The sequence below is a fragment of the Manis pentadactyla genome, chromosome 3 (genome assembly GCF_030020395.1).
Source record: "Manis pentadactyla isolate mManPen7 chromosome 3, mManPen7.hap1, whole genome shotgun sequence".
Lineage (NCBI taxonomy): Eukaryota > Metazoa > Chordata > Mammalia > Pholidota > Manidae > Manis > Manis pentadactyla.
In genome coordinates this window covers 98,925,698-98,943,628 of record NC_080021.1, presented here as the reverse complement: position 1 = coordinate 98,943,628, position 17,931 = coordinate 98,925,698, and the positions used below count along the sequence as shown (strand labels likewise).

Genomic DNA, 17,931 nt, shown 5'->3' with positions numbered 1-17,931 from the left:
TTGCTGGTTTAGAGGAAAGTGCTGAATCCTGTATATTTACCAGCTGTTCCATTCAAAATGTTTGAATATTTAGAAAGGAAATAAAGCAGATTGGTCTGAGGCTTCAGAAGGAAGCTGAAGGCATGGAGGGAAGTCCTTCCTTAACAAAGATAATCTTTTAAACCCCAGGGGAGGGTTTGTTGGTGAGGAGTCCTTGGAGCGCAGAGGGACAGGTGGTGGTTGCCCGTGGTAACCAAGATGAACTTTATTCCTGATTGGGTGGTGGTCATGGAGTGGGTACCAGCCTGGCTGTCATGCTCCTATGTAGATTTTCTTTGTTTTTTTTTTAATTACACAAATGGAGAGAAAAAAGGACAGGGGATAAGAACCCATTGCAGAGAGGCTGTTGGTTTTCTCTCAGGAGAGAGACTTTGAGTGCCTCTTGCAACACTGTGCTAATTATTATGGGAGGCATAGAGGGCCTCTTCCTGGGCTGATGGAGAGGAGCTCTAGCACAAAGTAAGCACTGCTCTGGGTATTTCTAACTCTAAAAAACTCAGATTATCAGCCCAAGATGAAGTTAGGAGGTGGTTTATAAATGGTGGAGTTTTTAATGAGTGGGCACCACATTGTTCTTGTACATACACCAAAGGTAAGAGTAAAATAATATACGTGTTTATGTATTTATATTGGACATAAAAAAAGAACTCCCTGCCTCATAGCTTTTTCCTGTCCTCTCAGCTTTTCCGGCTGCAGAGACACCTTTACTCAGACTCCACAGGCCACCAAGTGGCCACTGCATCCTTTGCAGTGTCCACAGGGAACTCATTGGTCCCCTAGGGGATGTCTATGCTGTAATCAGCTCTTTTTACTTTTGATTTTTATTAAGGTATCACTGATACACACTTTTATGAAGATTTCACATGAAAAACATTGTGGTTACTACATTCACCCATATTATCAAGTCCCCCCATATCCCATTGCAGTCTCTGTCCATCAGTGTGGTAAGATGCCACGGAGTCACCACTTGTCTTCTCTGTGCTACACTGTCTTCCCTGTAACACCCCCCACACCATGTATATTTATTATAATGCCCCTCAATCCCCTTCTCCTGCCCTCTCCACCCACCCTGCCCCACCCCTCCCCTTTGATAACCACTAGTCCCTTTTTGGAGCCTGTGAGTCTGCTGCTGTTTTGTTCCTTCAGTTTTGCTTTGTTGTTATACTCCACAGATGAGGGAAATCATTTGGTACTTGTCTTTCTCTGCCTGGCTTATGTCACTCAGCATAATACCCTCTAGCTCCATCCATGCTGTTGCAAATGGTAGGATTTTTTTCTTCTTATGGCTGCATAATATTCCACTGTGTATATGTACCATATCTTCTTTATCCATTCATCTAGTGATGGTTGCTTCCATATATTGGCTATTGTAAATATTGCTGCGATAAACATAGGGGTGCATATGTCTTTTTGAATCTGAGAAGTTGTATTCTTTGGGTGAATTCCAAGGAGTGGGATTCTCAGGTCAAATGATATTTCTGTTTTGAGTTTTGTGAGGAACCTCCATATTGCTTTCGAAAATGGTTGACCTAATTTACATTCCCACCAGCAGTGTAGGAGGGTTCCCCTTTCTCTGCATCCTCTCCAGCATGTGTTGTTGCTTGTCTTTTGGATGTTGGCCATCCTTACTGGTGTGAGGTGATATCTCATTGTGCTTTTAATTTGCATTTCCTTATAATTAGAGATGCAGAACATCTTTTCATGTGCCTGCTGGCCATCTGAATTTCTTCTTTGGAGAGGTGTCTGTTCATATCCTCCACCCATTTTTAATTGGGTTCTTTGCTTTTTGGGTGTTGAGGCATGTGAGTTCTTTATATATTTTGGATGTTAACCCCTTGTTGGATATGTCATTTATGAATATATTCTCCCATACTGTAGGATGCCTTTTTGTTCTACTGATGGTGTCCTTTTCTGTACAGAAGATTTTTAGCTTGATGTAGTCCCGTTAGTTCATTTTTGCTTTTGTTTTCCTTGCCCGAGGGGATGTGTTCGGGAAAAAGTTGCTCATGTTTATATTCAAGAGATTTTTCCCTATGTTTCCTTCTAAGAGTTAAATGGTTTCATGACTACATTCAGGTCTTTTATCCATTTCGAGTTTACTTCTGTGTATGGAGTTAGACAATAACCCAGTTTCATTCTCTTGCATGTAGCTGTCCAGTTTTGCCAACACCAGCTCTTGAAGAAGCTGTCATTTCCCCATTGTATATCCATGGCTTCTTTATCATATATTAATTGACCATATATGCATGGGTTTATATGTGGGCTCTCTATTCTGTTCCATTGATCTATGAGTCTGTTCTTGTGTCAGTATCAAATTGTCTTGGTTACTGTGGCTTTGTGGTAGAGCTTGTTTGAAATCAGGGAGCGTAATCCCCCCAGCTTTATTCTTCCTTCTCATGATTGCTTTGTCTCTTTGGCATCTTTTGTGGTTCCATATGAATTTTAGAAATATTTGCTCTAGTTCATTGAAGAATGCCATTGATATTTTGATAGGGATTACACTGAATCTGTAGATTGCTTTAGGCATCAAAATTGCCATTTTGACAATATAAATTCTTCCTATCCATGAGCATGGGATGTATTTCCATTTATTGGTATCTTCTTTAATTTCTCTCATGAGTGTCTTGTAGTTTTCAGGGTATAGGTCTTTCACCTCCTTGGTTAGGTTTATTTCTAGGTATTTTATTCTTTTTGATGCAATTGTGAATGGAATGTTTTCCTGTTTTCTCTTACTACTAGTTCATCGTTAGTATATAGGAATGCAACAGATTTTTGTGTGTTAATTTTGTATCCTGCAACTTTGCTGAATTCAGACATTAGTTCTAGTAGCTTTGGAGTGGATTCTTTAGGGTTTTTTATGTACAATAGCATGTCATCTGCAAACGGGGACAGTTTAACTTCCTCCTTGCCAGTCTGGATGCCTTTTATTTCTTTGTTTTGTCTGATTGCTGTGGCTAGGACCTCCAGTACTATGTTGAGTAGAAATGGGGAGAGTGGGCATCCTTGTCTTGTTCCTGATCTTAAAGGGAAAGCTTTTAGCTTCTCACTGTTAAGTAAGATGTTGGCTGTGTGTCTGTCATATATGGCCTTTATTATGTTAAAGTACTTGCCCTCTATACCCATTTTGTTGAGAGTTTTTATCATGAATGTGTGTTGAATTTTGTCAAATGCTTTTTCAGCATCTATGGAGAAGATCATGTGGTTACTGTCCTTCTTTTTCTTGGTGTGGTCTATGATGTTGATGGATTTTCAAATATTGTACCATCCTTGCATCCCACTTGATCATGATGGATGATCTTTTTGAATTCAGTTTGCTAATATTTTGTTGAGTATTTTTGCATCTATGTTCATCAGGGATATTGGTCTATAATTTTCTTTATTTGTGATGTCTTTGCCTGGTTTTGGTATTACAGTGATGCTGGCCTCATAGAATGAGTTTGGAAGTATTCCGTCCTCTTCTACTCTTTGGAAAACTTTAAGGAGGATGGATATTAGGTCTTCTCTAAATGTTTGATAAAATTCAGCATTGAAGCCATCTGGTCCAGGGGTTTTGTTCTTAGGTAGTCTTTTTTTTTTATTATTATCAATTCAATTTCATTGCTGGCAATTAGTCTGTTCATATTTTCTGTTTCTTCCTGGGTCAGCCTTGGAAGGTTGTATTTTCTAGAAAGTTGTCCAAGAAATGGACAGTTTGTTAGCATATAATTTTTCATAGTATTCTCTAATAATTCTTTGTATTTCTGTGGTGTCTGTAGTGATTTTTCCGTTCTCATTTCTGATTCTGTTTATGGGTGTAGACTTTCTTTTTTTTCTTAATAAGTCTGGCTAGGGGTTTATCTGTTCTTTTTTTTTTTCTCAGGGAACCAGCTCCTACTTTCATTGATTCTATTATTTTATTCTTCTCAATTTTATTTATTTCTGCTCTAACCTGTATATGTCTCTACTTCTACTGACTTTGGGCCTCATTTGTTCTTCTTTTTCTAGTTTCATTAATTGTACATTTAAACTGTTCATATGGGACTGTTCTTTCTGAGGTAGGCCTATATTGCAGTATAATTCCCTCTTAGTATCGCCTTCGCTGCATCCCACAGATTTTGCAGTGTTGAATTATTGTTGTCATTTGTCTCCATATATGGCTTGATCTCTGTTTTTATTTGGTCATTGATCCATCTATTATTTAGGAGCATGTTGTTAAGCCTCCATGTGTTTGTGGGCTTTTTTGTTTTTTTTGCATAATTTATTTCTAGTTTCATACCTTTGTGGTCGGATAAACTGGTTGGTACAATTTCAATCTTTTTGAATTTACTGAGGCTCTTTTATGGCCTAGTATATGATCTATTCTTGAAAATGTTCCATGTGCACTTGAGAAGAATGTGTATCCTGCTGCTTTTGGGTGGAGTGTTCTTTAGCTGTCTGTTAGGTCCATCTGTTCTAATGTGTTGTTCAGTGCCTTTGTCTCCTTACTTATTTTCTGTCTCGTTGTGTGTTTATGTCTCCTAAATGAATGCATTGCATTCTATTTCCTCCTTTAATTTTGTTAGTATTTTTTTCACATATGTAGGTGTTTCTGTGTTGGGTGCATAGGTATTTATAATGGTTACATCCTCTTGTTGGATTGACCTCTTTGTCATTATGTAATGTCCTTCTTTGTCTCTTGTGACTTTCTTTGTTTTGAAGTCTATTTTGTCTGATACAAGTACTGCAACTCCTGCTTTTTTCTCTCTATTAGTTGCATGAATTCTTTTTCCATCCCTTCACTTTTAGTCTGTGTATGTCTTTGGGTTTGAAGTGAGTCTCTTGTAGGCAGCATATAGATGGGTCTTGTTTTTTATCCATTCAGTGACTCTATGTGTTCTGATTGGTACATTCAGACCATTTTCCTTTAGGGTGATTATCCACAGATATGTACTTATTACCACTGCAGGCTTTAGAATTGTGATTACCAAAGGTTTGAAGGTAACTTCTTTATTATCTAACAGTCTAGCTCAACTTACTTCATGCACTATTACAATCACAATCTAAAGGTTCTCTTTTTTCCTCCTTAGTCTTCCTCCTCCATTCTTTATATATTAGGTGTCATATTCTGTACTCTTTGTCTATTCCTTGACTGACTTTGGGTGTACTTGATTTAATTTTTCATTTGCTTAGTAATTAAGTGGTCTACTTTCTTTACTGTGGTTTTATTTTCTCTGGTGACAGCTATTTAGCCTTCCGTCTATACCCATCCCTCCAAAGTACACTGTAGAGACGGCTTGTGGGAGGCAAATTCTTTCAAGTTTTGCTTATCTGGAAATTGTTTAATCCCTTCTCCAAATTTAAATGGTAATGTTGCTGGGTAGAGTATTCTTGGTTCAAGGCCCTTATGTTTCATTGCTTTAAATATATCATGCCACTCCTATCTGGCCTATAAGGTTTCTGCTGAGAAGTCTGATGATAGCCTGATGGGTTTTCCCCATGTATGTGATCTTTTCTCTCTCTCTGGCTGCTTTTAATATTCTGTCCTTGTCCTTGATCTTTTCCATTTTATTACTATATGTGTTAGTGTTGTCTTCCTTGGGTCCCTTGTGTTGGAAGATCTGTGCACCTCCATGGCCTGGGAGGCTATCTCTTTCCCCAGATTGGGGAAGTTTCAGCAATTACTTCCTCAAAAACACTTTTTATTCCTTTTTCTTTCTCTTCTTCTTCTGGTATCTCTATAATGTGAATATTGTTCTTTTTGGATTGGTCACAGTTCTCTCAATATTTTTTCAGTCTTAGAGATCCTTTCTTCTCTCTGTGCCTCAGCTTCTTTTTATTCCTGTTCTCTAATTTCTGTTTCATTTACCATCTCCTCTACTTCATCTAATCTGCTTTTGAATTCCTCCATTTTATGTTTCATTTCAGATACTACAAACATTTTCAAAGTTTGTAGCTCATTTTTTAATTCCTCCCTGAGGTCTTGGATTTTTTTCTGTAGCTCTGTGAACATGTTTATGATCTTTATTTTGAAATCTCTTTCAGGAAGATTGGTGAGTTCAGTTTCACTTTTTAGCCCTCTTTCTGGTGTTTATGGGATTTTGGTTTGTACCATGTTCCTTTGACGTTTCATATTTGTATGTGGCGCCCTCTAGTGCCCAGAAACTCTACTCTCTGGAGCTGCTCAGCCCCTGGAGTTACGGCAGAGGTTATAGGTGAATGGCACTGGTGCCTGCTGGGAGGAATGAGCTCTTTCCTGTTTCCCAGTTGCAGTGCCTGCCTCCACTGCCAGGGCAAGTGGGCTGAGTGCTCAGGGAGGAGCCACTATGCTATGAACTTGTACCTGCTGTAGGCTGGGCTGCCCTCTGGCTGGCCTGGCACAATGGTGGAGACAGCCAGTTTGCAAGCCGGTGCTGGCCGGGAATAAGGAGTGGCAGGCTGTGCATCATGGTTGGGGGCCTTGTTGCTGTGTTGCCAGTCAGGGGGATGGAGCACCTGAAGCTCCTGAAAGTTCCCAACCTGCTGGGCTTAGTGTACTGGGACAATTTTGTCCACCTTTCCTTTCTCCTGAGCAGCAAGCTCTGTGCTATCCTTTCCCCTTTAGCAGCCCTCTCACTGTAAGGAAGTCTCTCAGAGTGCCTGCCTTTCTTTTGTCCCAGAGAGGCCAGTTGTGGTACCTGTTCTCCACAAGTGTCTGAAATCTCAGTCTTCAAGTTTTCTGCCTGTCTGAGTTTTCCAACCCCACTAATCTCCAGAGTACCATGTAATGTAGGTTTGTGCTCCCAGAGCAGATCTCCAGGGCTGGGTGTTTAGCAGTCCTAGGCCTCCACCCCCTCTCTGCTCCATTTCTCTTCCTCCCACCAGTGAGCTGGGGTAGGGGAAGGGGTTGGGTCACAGCTTTGATACTTTACCCTTTTCTATGAGGTCTGTTCTGTTCCCAGGTGTAGGCAGTCTGTTACAGCCTTCTTTCCTGTTGCTCTTTCAGGATTAGTTGTATTTGCTATATTTTCATATTATATGTGGTTTTGGGAGGCAGTTTTGGTCTTACCTCCCAGACTGCCATCTTTAAGCCAATTCAGCTCTTTTTTAGTGACAGAAGACACATGAGCTGATTTGTGCCCATGATCCTGATTTTTGTTTTTCTGACTTTTGATTTGCCACCTCATAATCATTCAGCAAGAAGAGTTCAATCCTCTCTGCCTGACAGCCGAGGAAGTGGTACATCAGTAGAGAGAAGGCAGTTTGTAGTGCCTGAAGCACCACTCCTACCTTAGATAAGAGCTGGTGGGAAATGGAGCTGAAGCAGATAAAGAAAACTCCAAATATGCCGCACATGGGGCTGGAAGTACATGGCTGGTTGGGGGGCTGCAGGTGGTGGTGTGTAAAATGGCTGTGGCAGTGAAGTGCACTCACCCATCCTGGGGCTCAGGGGCATGAGTGCAGTTAAGCCTCTGCCAAGGAAGGAGGCTCGTAGCGGCAGCAGTTCCCTTAAGGGAGTGGTGCTCTTCAGGAGCCAAAAGTGGTCTGTTTCTCTTATTGCAGTTTGCCTTATTTGGTACACTAAGACTATTTTCCTCCTAGCTAACATGCATCAAGCCATATTTGCTTCCTTTGATGCAGTCACCTAAGAGTGATGGGAAGCGGTTCCCCTGTGGTCACTGCTGTTCAGGGTCATTAGCCCCTTGTTAGCTGTTAGGAGACTGGTTATGAGATATCTTGCTTCTTGTTCACTGCCTCCCGCCCAAGCCACAGGGTGGAGAGTCTGCATATAAGTCTGTGTGTGTATTTGTGCTTTGTTTACATTTATACAAACTGATAAATCAAAAACTGCAGTGCAGGGGCACAGAGGAGCTGGGTCTCCCTGGCGGGGCTGCCTCTCCCTGAAGACCCTCCCCCACTCTGCCTGTGCCTATCCAGCTGCCCCTAGGGCTTTGCATCCTCTCTTTCTTTGGGCCCAGCCTTACTCTCCACATGGAAAAACTCACAGTAGCTGGGGTTTGCTCCCAGGGTTTCACTGAATCCAGAATGCAGAATGAGGACCTTATTGTTCCTGAGTTTTGAAGATATCTGCATGGAGTAGCACAAAAGAGTAAACTCAAGTGCATCAGTCATTCTCTTTACAGCTTACATTGGAATGGAAGGGATAATACAAGGCCAGGACTGCATCAGTACCTGGGCTCAGGGTCCTTGGCCATTCAGACGTGGGCTGCCCCCTACCTCCCTGCCTCCCCACTCCCTGTCAGGTGGAATCAAGTAGTGTCACACAGTACGAACTGATACTCTCAATTCCTCTATGTTCTCTTTGTTGTTCTATTTCTAAATTCTCCAAGACTTTTACTTTCTCTGCTCTGAGTCCTCTCTTTTCTCTCTTGGTGATCATGGCCCCAACTCAGATGGTCAGCTGGAGCAGCAGGAAGGGACAAGACCAGGTGTGAAATCCACAGGCACCATCTCCTACCACCTCTGGGGCCCTGAGCCGAGGTGCGTGCTGGTCATTGGGGGTCATACTGGTACACATGGGGCTGTTGTGACTGGTAATGACTTAGGGCTCATATCAGGCATTCAGTAAATGTTACTGTTCTCTGGCTGGCTGTCTCTGGGAACTAATCTCTATTTTAGATCTGTTCAGCAGATTTTTTTCTGTTGAAAAAACACATCCTTCACACTAGCCTTCCTTCTGCCCAAATGCAAATTAGAACAATTCAAAAATAATGCTTAATACATTGTCCTGGCTGAATGTTTCTGTCTGGGTCCAATTAGGAGACTGAAACCACAAAACAATTTGGACAAGGAAAATTAAGTATCAGGAATTATTAAGCAGTGATAGGAGAGTAACTATTCAGGTAGAGAACTCTACAGGGTGCCCTAGCACTGGGGAGGCACCTAAGGAAGGGTAGACTTGGATGGGGTTTACCCCTCGTGAAGAGGGTGTGGTTGTGTATCACTAGATGGTGGGGAGAAGTCCATTGGTGGCCTTGGCCAGAGCTGGTGCACATCCCTGGGCAATCCTCCAGGGTGCAGGCAAGCAGGGGCTTATAGGTGGGCTCCAGGGGGTGGAGGCATGTGCCCCCATGAGGCCTGTGGCAAGGTGGTCAGTGAGCTGGGCCTGGGCCCCACGCCCTGGAATGGGGAGGAGAAGCTGGCCTCCACATACAACATTGTCTCTGCCCTCTACTGGGAAAGCATAACATTGCACTCACGGTAAAGGAGAAATGCTGAGTGCAGCCCTTTGACACAGAGCAGGTAGTGAAGGGCGAATCTAGGCCCCACAGGCAGTAAACCAGTAACTGGCACACTGGTTAATAACTGTGGTATTAATTTCAAGATAGTCTTATATGAAATAATTACATTTATGTTTAGGAGACTTTAATTTCTTGAGGAAATCTTCATGATATATTAAGTGAACAAAACAAGTACAGTATAACCCTAATTTTATTTAAAAAAATGCAAGAAAAAGAGCAAAGTTCATCACTGAGAAAAAAGATTTGGGAATGTCTTCTCCTTCCTCCCACTGCCTTTCAATCCCCTTCCAGCCCTATCCCCTTAATTGGTTGGAGTAAGAAAGTGAGAGAAAGGTCAGGCAGGGATAGTTACCCTATGCATTCAAGGACCTATGACTTGAATTCCTTTCCTGTTGTCTTCCTCATCCCTTACCCAGGAGGAGCTGGGAGCAATGTGCCAGGAAATTATCACTTAGTTACACAGAATCACAGCCTACAAATACTCAGCTGCCACTTCTTTGCTTTTGCCCTCAAAATTCCCTCAGTGATGCTGGGCTGACCTTTTCTCAGGCCCAGGAGAAGCAGAAAGGGTTAGTGGTCTGGCTTCGGGAAGGGTGTGCGAGAGTCTGGCTCCCTTTTTTATGCCGATCGGCACTGAGTCACTGCCCTTGCGAATAGCAGTGGCCCCTGGTCAGCAGTGCTGCTGAGGCCCGGTTCAGCAGGTGTCTGTTGCCCCTCCTCTCTGGGTCTCTGTGTGCCCTGGGAACCTCCACATGGTCTGTGGCATGTTATAAAGCTGGAACAGTTTTAATTCGTGTGTGTTTCTGTTTTGTGGAACAGTTTAGAAAATGTTGCAATAGAAAAATACGAGAAAAGTTTATAAACATTTAAAAACCTTAAATATTTCAATGCCCTTGATTTAATAGCATATTTTCTTTTTTTTAAATTAAGGTATCACTGATATACAATCTTATGCTCAGATTTCACATGAGCAACATTGTGGTTATTACATTCCCCCACTATTATCAAGTCCCCACCGCATACCCCATCATAGTGTATTTTCTTATACTGGTGAGTGAGTTCTGCTACAGTGTCTCCTCATAAAAACATCAAGTACATAAACACACACACACACACACACATAACACAGATGTGTGTGCATTCATACACATGCACATACACACATTCTTACATCCACATGCATATGCATATACATGATACATATGTGTATGTATACACATACATGCAATGCACAGATACCGATAAACACAGTTACACACATGTTACACAAATATATACATATATAGACACATACAGATATACAGTTATTTATACATACTTATACACATGTACACACAAGCATGTGCACACACATGTACATGCATGCAGACAGTGACAAACATAGGATTCTATTCCCAGAAGTAGAAGCATTCATCTCTTAGGGATGAAATTATGGACAATTTATTCCATCAGTGTGCTTTTCTGTAATCTCCAAATTTTCTATTGGTTATTTATTCCTTTTACATTAAGGCAAAAAATAACCATGAAATGCCTTCTATTGCTTTTTTATTATGGCATTGAAAGCTGTCTGCCAAGCGGCACTCTGAAGGAGGGCCCAGTGTGCCCCCCACCAAGGTGACAGCACAGAGGGTGTCTCTCATGTCACATTTCTTGATGAGGCAGTGGCGATGCATGTGTCAGTGGGGGAAGGTCCCCTGACCCTCTAATGGGCTTTGTCCCAATTAGGCAGCACTTGCTTTTCTTTCAAGGGTCACCCTTGTGTTTTCTCAGCTGGTGAAGCCCTGACCCTCTCTGACAATCAGTACTTTATGTCAAAACGCTGCTGTGTGGAGCTGTCCAGGTCTGGCAGGAAAAGATAGAGCAGCCTCATCAAACTTGGTGCCACCAGGCTACAGTGGAGGGTTTAAGTTCCAGATTTTTCTGTGGAAAGACCTAAGGGCCCCTTTCCCACACTCCCTCCCAGCCAGCCTCTGGAAGAGGCCCTCAGCAGCCTGCACCCTCTGTTGGAGCAGAACCCGCAGACAGAGGCTCCACCCTGGGGCCAGGTCTGTGCCAGGAGAACGACACCAGAGAGACAGCCCTGGGTTGCTGGCAGCCCGTCTTCAGGGCAGATCATCTGCCTGGATTTGTTCACAGAGGAAGTGGACAGGGCTTCTCTCTCCCTGCAATGAAGAATGGCCTATTTAAAACCTGGGTTTGCTGCAGGCCTAGCATGGGTGTGAGGCCGCCATTTGCCACCGGCACCATCACGGGCTACAGAGGAAGGTCCCAAGAAGGCAGGGTCCAATCCAGGCCCAGGAAGTGGCTCATCAGGCTTTAGGGGCTGGTGGAGCTCCAGGTCCTACCTTCCCAGCTCAAAGGCACCAGCAGCAGGTAGCTCTCCTGTGTGGCTCCTGTGTGCCCATGGGGGTGGCTGTGAGGAAAGCATGTACATCCCAGCACTATTCGACCTACGTTTATACAAATGGGTTTAGACTGGAGATGGCTAATCACAACCTGGCTAATTTTTCCAAGCCCCATTCTGTGCCAGAAAGAAGTGCTTTCAGTGGATTGTTTCATCGAAATCATTCTTTTCACACTGTTTTGAACACCTCCTGTGTGCGCACAAGGGTTCTAGGTGCTGCAATTCAGGGTGGGTGAGAGGCGAACTCCCACGGAGAAATGATAGCGGTCTGTGCTCACAGTGGGGTATTACCTGGTCTTACAAAAGGAAATCCTGTCACCGGCTACCACATGCAGGCGCACTGAGGATATTATGCTGAGTGAAATAAGCAAATCACAAAAGGACAAACCCTGTATGCTCCACGTAAAGTCCCTTGAGTGTCATATTCATAGGGATAGAAAGCAGGATGGTGGGTGCCCGGGGCTAGGGGTGGGGGACAGTGGAGAGTTGCTGTTTAATTGGTCAGAGTTTCCTTTTGGGAAGATGAAGAAGTCCTGGAGTTGAGTGGTGGTGGTGGTTGCACAACAGTGTGAATGTACATAACACCACTGAACTGCACACTTACCATGGTCACAATGGTCAATTATGTGTTATGTGCATTTTCCCAGTTTTTAAGGAGACAAAGTCCCTGCTCTCAAGGGGTGCATGTTCTGGTGGAGCCATTTATACTCTAGTGGGTTACAGTGAATATAGGATTTGGGGTGGTGAGCTAGCGCTCACACCCATCCAGTCATGGCCACGGCTTCTGGCCCAGGTGGGGGAGGTATGCACCCAGTTCATGCTGGCCTGGACCCTACTTGGGCCTCTCCCTGCCCAAGCTGTGCCTCAGGCTCCCTTATCACTTCTAGGGGTGCACACTGAGACTCCCCACAAGGGCTCATGAGTTGCTAGAGGTGCATTTGCTCTGTCTCCTGTCCCTGCCCTCAGGCCCACTGTCTCCCATCCAGGCCTCCTCTCCGTGTATTGCTTGCAGAATCTGAGTCCCCACATTCTCCTCCTCAGCCCCATCTTCAAGAAGCCGGAGGCTGGCGCTCTGGAGGGCCCCTGGGAGGAGGGGGCCCAGCTGGCAGTAGAACCCTAGGGTCCCTCTGCACACAAAAACGCACCCTCTGTTCACAGAGCAGGTCCTCCACCTCATCCCTGCAGCCACTTGGAACTTATAGGTTGATGAAAATGGTGTCTTATATGCTAATATATCCATCTTTGTATCAGTACAGCCATAACATATCATTTTTCATATATTTTTTTTAGTTTTTTTTAGGAAAAGCACATGAAGGTCATGGTGTGGTCCTACCGCCTGCTTTGCTCACTGCGGGCCACATCCGGGGCTTTGTGTGCAGTAGGCACTGAGCGGATGAAGGCAGAGGCTGAAGGACTGAAGAGCTATCAGCACAGTTACATGCATTGTGACGGGCGTGCTTGCGGGAAGTGCCAGGGAACTCACCTTGCCCACAGAGTAGGAACAATATGAGACATCAGGCAGAATAAAACGGAAAAGCTGTCTAAGTGTAAGATCAAGGGCCCCTGGCAGGGCCAGGAAAGTCTCTGTCTCTGTTTCTCTTTCCCTCTCAACAGGAGCTGCAAGGTCTACTCAGTTTGAAGCAGAATTTAAGGTGGATGTTTGGGAAAAACTTCCAGAACCTACAAGTATCCAACACAAAGAATTATTTGCAAGCAGGGCTGACAAGGGTGGAGCAGGAGAGATGCTCACTCAGGATGGGCACCTGAGGGTTTTGTCCCCTTCTGCTGGGCACCGCCTGCCTCCCCTGCCTCCAGGCTTCAGTGTGGCCTCTCCTGGTCTGGTGCTGTCTCACATGGCAGGCGGCTCCTTCTGGGATTCTGTGAGCCTTCCCCAAGGTGGAAGCAGGGCATGGGCGTGATAACTTTGTGAGGTCATCCCCATGGGCATGTGCAGCTTCCTGAGCAAGCAAGAGACGGTCCTGGTCTTGGGCTCATTTAAAGGTGGTTGAAATAAAAAAAGCAAACCGACAAGAAAGCAGTTCCTGGGCCCCAGCGGGAGTGCCCTAACTGTCCATTCTGAGCTTGCAGTTTGCACCTCACAGCGGGAGGGTGCCTCTAAGAATGCCGACATGAGAGCCTGTGGGAGGCCTGGCCCGAGGGCACCCTGCCTCTTTGAAGTGTCTCAGTGTCCCAGTTGAGAAGCCTGTGTAGGACACGCCTGGGAAGAGAGCCTGCATACATGCCCCACTCCAGAAAGACGCACAAAAGCACATTCTATTTATGTTACAAACAGAGTGGTTCTCGAGGCTTTCAAAAGGTGCCGGCACCAGCACCCATCCCAGTGAGGCTGCCCCCAGCGGGTGGGCGCGCGCAGGCCTCCCTGGTATGAGGTTGAATATTCACAAAGCTGGGTGCAGGGCCTCTGTGAGCTGGCAGCTGGGGCAGGGCTGGCAGTGTCACACCCCCGCATGCTGTTTCTGTGACAAGTCCGTGAAGAAAGGGGGTGTGTTTCCAGGCGGCTGTTAGAATGCAACCTGGGGCTTTGTGGGCCGCTATTAAATGTTATTATGTGATGGCACGTGGTGATTAGCTGAACTGTTACTTGCTGGGAGCCCCCTCCCCCTGCTCTCAGCCCCCACAAAGCCCTGGAAGTGGGTTGAGACCAGAGCAGGGCCATCAGCTGGTTCCAAAGAACCTTCACCCCATGGCAGCTGCCTTTAATTGGTGAACACCTGCACCCCAACTGCTGCCTCTGGGTGTCCCACATGCTCCACCCACTTGGGGGGAAGGGTGACACCATGCCTTTTATACCATAAAACAGCCTGTGATCCCATTTACACTCTATTGTAGAAAGAGCATATCCCAACCCAGCTCATTCCAAAGGCCACTTTTCCTCAGAATAACTGGGGGATGTCTTCTGTTCCAGCAGTGGGTCATGCGCAGCCCGCTTTTCTGATGCCCCTGGGCACAAAGCTACCTGCCTGGTGATCTGCCTACTGCCTGTGTTCTCTGGAGTACATCAGCTCAGGGCATCTCCCTGATGGTTTGGGACAGCAGAGGCAGATTCAGGGCTGACAGGTGACTGCATGAAATGTCGTCATGCCTGTGGTAAGGGCCCCTTCCAGGAGATTCCTCCCTGGCCATCTTCCTCTTGGGGTGCTGCCTGACCTCTCCCTATCCCAGGGCTCCCTGTCCCTCCAGTCCTCCAGAGAAATTTGATGGCTCGCATCACTTTTGCTTTTTTTATGCTGAACTTTGACCCCTGCTTTGGCCAAATCCCTTTTATTGGGGTGACACCTTTAAGGGAAGGAGCAGATGTGTCTTAACCCCCAAAGGCCCAAGAAAGCCCACTGAGCATCTTTTCCCATGCCCTGGAGCTCCATTTGGTCTTTCCTGGGAGGAAAGCCTCCTTCCCTTGCCCACGGCAGTGACTGAGTTTGCGTGTGGCTCTGTCCTGAGAAGGCCGTGGGCCCAGGTGCGGCAGGTGTCCCAGCTGCCTCTCTGGTCTGTTGCCTTGGGGTAGTTGGTCAGGTCACTGGGCAGGGTCAGGTCTTGGGGAGTGGAGGCCTTCCTGCTGAGGTTCTTACCCACTGCTACCCTGGTGGATGGTTCTTCCCCGGAAATATTCTGCGTTGAGTTCATCTTTGGTTTCAGATCCGGGGCTGGGCAGGGGAGGTTTCCCTAGTCATTTATGGCTCTTCTCTGTGTTCTAGATGGGGGTCACATCTGGTTTAGAAAGCTGAGGCCCCCAAGGAGCCTACCATTGGGTTCCTGTAAAGATCAGTGTTCAGTAGTTCTCCCTATCCCTATCCGGGCTGGAGTCTGAGGGTGGGGCAGAGCCTCAGGGAAGCTCACTGATTCTGCATCACAGAGGACAGTCTAGGACACTGGCTTCCTGCAGGGTGTTGGTCGCATGTACACACATGCACACCTGTATACACGTATGCACATGCACACATGTGAACAAAGACATGTGCATACGCACATGGGCACACCCACGTACACATGCACAAACACACCCTGAATGGCCTTGCTGCGCTCATAGGATCTGTGTGCAGACCAATCCAGCTTCAGAAAGAGCAGTTCTTCCAAGTTTGCAGGTGGTAGGTGAAAAATGCTACTGTAGATGTAGCCACCTGAATCCAGCTTTGTGGGCAGGCAGGCAGGCTTTTATGGGATGGGAGGAATATGAGGTCTGAAGGGGTTGGGGAGACAGAAGGATGTGAGCTGGGTCTTCACAGATAGGATTGGAATGGGCAGAAGGACATGGGGCATTTAAGGTAAAGGGGGTTGTGTAGATAAGGGTGCTAGGGGGTTAGTAGCTCTGGTGAGAGCAGGCTAGCAGGACCAGAATAGCAGTGGATAGTCACAGAATAGTCACAGAAACAGACTGGGTGGGTAAGGTAGGTCAGACTAGAGTGAAAGTCTGCACAATGGGATGGACATTGGGAGCCACTGATATTTCCTGAAAAGAACAAGAAGAAAAGGAATAGATATTAACATACACTTACTGTTTGCCAGATTCTAGGCCAGGTGCTTTACATTCTTTATCATAATCCTATGAGGGAAGGTAATTATTATTCCTGTTTGTATAAATGAGGCAGCTGAGGCTCAGAGAGATGGTATAACCAGCTCAGGGCTGCACAAGTTGTAACTGATGCAGCCAATTTTCAAACTCAGTTTTCCAGTTCCAAAGCTCATGTTTGTCCCCTGTGCCACATTGCCTCCCAAGAAGAAAAATGAAGTTAATGTTAATTTAAGGAAAGATTAATCTAGCTGCAGTGAAGACACAGTCAGATTGGAGACTGGGGTCAGGGGACTTTCTATTGAAATAAACAAGAGTGAGAAGTGAGATTAACGTGCAAGGTATGCCTGGAACATCTCATCACCCCAGAAAGCGAGGAAACAATCAGTGTGGACCCAGGAGCCAAAATGGTTCCTTCTGGCCACAGACAAGGCAAGCCAGACATCAGTCAGGATAGTAACTGCAAGCAGAATAAAATGCCTCAGGCATGTTGAAACCTGGGCCTTTATAATAATGCTAAAAGTAAAATCCCCATTGGTCACTTTTGGAAAACACTGGGAAGCATTCATTCTTTGGGAAACTGACGTAAGAAGGGAGAGCGCCCAGCACTCCTGCTCTCCCCCTGTGAGGTTCCTCTTGTTTAGAAACATTGTAGCTAGTAAATGAAGAGGGAGTTACAGAATCAGGACATCACCACACCACACATCAAATGAATGCATGCATCAGGACCAACACAACAAGAGCTAGCCAGATGTCACGTGCCTCCTGCTGGAAGGAACACCACCACCTTTGCTGTTTCTTGGCAAAAATAATTGTACCTGAATTGGATTGAGTATTTAGAGCTAAATATCAACTTATAGGAAATTCAAGGGACAGAGGAATGTATCAAATGTTATGTTGGGATGTAATCAGCAAAATTCGGATGCAGGGCCACTGACTGGATGTTTGATAATATGCAGAAATTGATACCATTGTTGAAAGGGATGATAATGATGTTGTGATGTGTGTTAAGAAAACTGATTTTTTCAAGATACTTTCTGAAATGTTTACAGATGAGATGATGTGATGTTCCAGGGTGGATGTCCGGGAAATGGGAGGGGTATGGATGAAACCAGGCTGGCCATGGGTTGAAAATTGTCACTTTTAGGGGACAGAGGTGTATTCAGTTATCTTCTCTACTTTTGTCTATGTTTAAAAGGTGGTTCAGGTCATCCGCAGTCACCAGCAGCAGTGCGGATGGAAGAGCAGTGCCTGAATGGGGCGTGTTTAGAAGGGACATACCAATGAGTCAGAGCTCCATCCCAGGCATGAGGGTGAGGGAGGGACACGGATGAATTTGAGCCCCTGACCCCCGTCAGGGTGCCACCAGGAATGTGACCGGGCATGCCCAGGCTTCCAGGGCCAAGCCTGAGTGCCCTGAGGGAGCCAAGAACCGTCCCCAGCCCAGCTGGGACAACTGTGCCAGTTCTTACTGGTCGCCCATATTCCCTGCTCCAAGGTCACCCGCTCCATGATGTCTCCTGGACCCCTCCCAGCCATCCCCCCACCCTCCTCTGGACTCTGCAGGCTCCCCACTCTGACTCCTGCCTGGAGGACAGTCTGACATGCACTTCAGTGGCTTGTGTTCATTCTGTTGTCCCCAATGCTGTGTGTCCCCCTGGGACAGGGTCCTCGCAGGAGCCCAGAACCCTCCACACAGGAGGCGTTTGAGACGTGCCTACTGGTTATAAAACAGACTGCCTGCCTTGCTCCCCTGGCAGATGTGG

General features: G+C 45.7%; 1 long non-coding RNA gene across 1 annotated transcript; it reads left to right on the top strand.

The window, feature by feature from the left end:
• Positions 1-11,570: 11,570 nt before the first annotated feature.
• Positions 11,571-17,703, top strand: LOC130683164 (uncharacterized). The gene is made up of 4 exons (XR_008996777.1): positions 11,571-11,609; positions 12,941-13,135; positions 14,570-14,748; positions 17,364-17,703. It is a non-coding gene; the product is annotated as an uncharacterized LOC130683164 (long non-coding RNA).
• The last annotated feature ends 228 nt before the right edge of the window (positions 17,704-17,931 follow it).